Raw genomic sequence first — 3,058 nt, forward strand, 5'->3', positions numbered from 1 at the left:
AAATATGAGCTAATGCTAATAGACTGAGTGGGGAAACTCAACAAGGTCTGACTTTCCAGATTCTTGGCCTCTCTGTGTGACATTCCTTCCTTCTGAGTATGGGAGAGGTACTTTCTAGAATTGTGATCTCATCATAGACACTCAAACAAGATAGATCAGATAATTCCTTATGGCCAGTTTAAAGTAATATTTTTAGATTTTTATGGTCAACTTTGTGAAAAATAGTTTCTGGTTTCTTCAGGGCAACTTAGAGAAGAGGGATTCTAGTTCCTATGACTATCCAGAAGAGAGGTTTTTGTTTCCAACTTAACTAAGAGAAGAGGGATTCTATTTTCTATGACCAGTCATAGAGAGTGAGACTGAGAGACAAAAAAGCAGAAAAGGTTAGAAGAAAAACTTGTTTCTGAGTCTGCTTCTGAAGTCTTCGTTTTGGGGTATCAGTTCCTATGCACCAGCATTGTCTACAGAGAGAAGCAAAAGATTCATATTTTCCTAGAAAGTTTTCAATTGATTACCAATTTTATCATCGTATCAGATGATTGAAAAGACATGCTTTTTTTTCTTATTAGAAACAATACAGATTTATTCTCCTGCGGTTCCGGGGACTAGAAGTACAAAATCCACTTCACTGGGCTCAAGTCAAGGACTGGCAGAGCTAGTTCCTTCTGGAGGCTCCGGGGAAGAATCCGATCCGTGCTTTTTCAGCTTCTAGAGGCTGCAGCATTCCTTGGCTCTTGGTCACATCTCTCTAACTTCCACTCCCAGTCGTCACATTATCTTCTCTTCCGACCTACTTATGAGGACCCTTTTGATATTTTGGGCCCACTTGGCTAACCCAGACTAATCTTCCATCTTAAAATCCTTAACTTAAATACACCTGCATAGTCCCTTTGCCGCAGAAAGGGACCGAGGATCAGGACATGGACATCTTTGGGGGCCACTATTCAGCTCATTACACATGGTTAGCAATAAATAAAAGTTAATTACTATCATTAATATCATTGCTATTATTCCTACGGCAGCCCCCAGGGCACCATCCCCACCCCCTCCCTAGCTATATAGGACAGGAAAGATGTGTTGAGAGTTGAGACCCCTAGTTTCCAGAAACTAGGGGTTTCTGGGACCAGGTTCCAAGCCCAAGCCAGAGCTGGGGGCAATGCTGGCTGATCAGGCAGAAGCCCCATTCACAGATTGGTCGTGGTGAGGAGACGAGGGGCAGAAAGCTGATGAGGCAGGAGTGCACTCGCAGGCCTGAGGTTCAAGAGCGTGTCTGGAGTTCAGGCTAAAACTTCCTGATAGTGCTGTATTCCGTAGACTCCTCAGGGACACTGCTGGGAATGTGGGCGATAAGGTGGCCTGTGTCGCTGTAGGTCAGCTCCTGATCCCCAGCGTACAAAGACAGCAATGCATAGGAGATGGCCTCCCTCGGAAAGGAAGCCCTGGTGACATATTCCACTTCTGTACAGTCAGCCTGAACAGAGGAGGGCTTTGTGGAGGCCTTTTTCCAGGAGGAACCAGGGGAACTTACAGTCTGTAGCAGGGTCAGATTTGCTTAGCAGATTTCACCCTCCAGGTGCTGCAACACCTGCTCTGGGGATATCCCCGCCGTTTTCTTCTGGTGCTTCACCATCCTCCAAGCCAAGAGCGAGGCCACCCCTAAGGGAAACACAGCAAAGATGAAAGGCAGGAGGATGCTGAGCTTCATGGAGTGATGCCTGTCACTGGAGTGGTAGCTGGCCATTGTCATGGAGCCGTTGGTCTCTTCTGGGATGTCTGGCGCTGGGTCAGTGATCACTGGTTACCTTGAAATAGAGATGATTCTCTCTATAATGTTTAACATTTGAAACAAACCATTTAGTATTTTGCATTTCAACTGACATACCAAAGAGCATAAAAATAGCCCCAATCAACATTTTTTAAAAAAACAATATTTTTTCTGCACATAGTAGTTCTAAAAAATGTTTTAACACAAATTGACAAACTCAATCTTATATTACACAATAAAAAGCTGAGTTACATTTTTTTCTTTTCTGTGTTATGTTAAGAGTTTAAAGATGGGACAATTTAGATTGAAAAATATCTCCATCTCTGTTATAGCAAAACTTGTAAAATAGGTAAGTTGCTTGGGCTGGAAAAGTGAGCTCTATAGCTAAAGTTTTCATTCATTCTACCAATGAATAAGAGAACAATTTAAATGTCCTTACAAATCCTGGAGACTCATGTTTCAAGGCACTTTTTGGTTTTTTGAGGTGGAATCTCACTCTGTTGCTCAGGCTGGAGTTCAGTAGCACACTCATGGCCACTGCAGCCTCGACCTGCTGGACTCCGGAGATCCTTTCACCTCAGCCTTCCACCTGGAACTACAGGTGTACGTTACCACACCTGGCTAATTTTTTGATATATTGACAAGGGCTCACCAAGTTGCCCAGGCTGGTCTAGAACCCTGGGCTCAGGCAATACTCTCGCCTCCACCTCCCAAAGTGCTGAGATTACAGACTTGAGCCACCGTGCCTGACCTCAAGCTACTTTTAATTTAAAAATTTTATACCCAAAAAGTGGTCATCTGTTATTTTAGTGGAAGTCATCACACTATAACATTTTCAGTTTTAAAAATTATATGTATTGTCCTTAGCGAACAATCACCTTTTTTCATTAAATAAGCATATCAGAGACATATGATCCATAAAGGAAATTTTCTAGAAACCTTAAGGTTTAAAATAGAGAAATCGAGACGGGACAAGATGGCGACGGCATAGGTGAACTGGTGAGATTCTCTGAACATGAGTTCCCAAAAAGGCTATCACTTCACTACCCCCATCCCCCAGCCCACCACCAACCGTGCTGGGGGCAGGCCCGGGAACTTCAGTCCCACGCAAGGCCATATATTGTGCCCCTCCCCCCACTGCTGCCGTTCTACTCGTGTGTGGAAGTCTCTGGTCCCAGCCCCCTCCAGATCCCTCCCCGGCTGCATTGTCTCCACCCCGGGCACCCAGCATCAAGCTGCCGGTCACACAGGGAGGCTCTGGGCACCCGCCCCTCAGAGATGCTGGTTCCATTT

The 3,058-nt window shown here is 44.8% G+C and overlaps 1 pseudogene; it reads right to left on the bottom strand.

Moving 5' to 3' along the window:
* Nucleotides 1–1,282: 1,282 nt before the first annotated feature.
* On the bottom strand, nucleotides 1,283–1,794 carry LOC110595023 (annotated as a pseudogene).
* Between the last annotated feature and the right edge of the window lie 1,264 nt (nucleotides 1,795–3,058).

The sequence above is a fragment of the Carlito syrichta genome, unplaced genomic scaffold (genome assembly GCF_000164805.1).
Source record: "Carlito syrichta isolate Samal-C Ts95f unplaced genomic scaffold, Tarsius_syrichta-2.0.1 Scaffold219881, whole genome shotgun sequence".
In the NCBI taxonomy this organism is placed as follows: domain Eukaryota; kingdom Metazoa; phylum Chordata; class Mammalia; order Primates; family Tarsiidae; genus Carlito; species Carlito syrichta.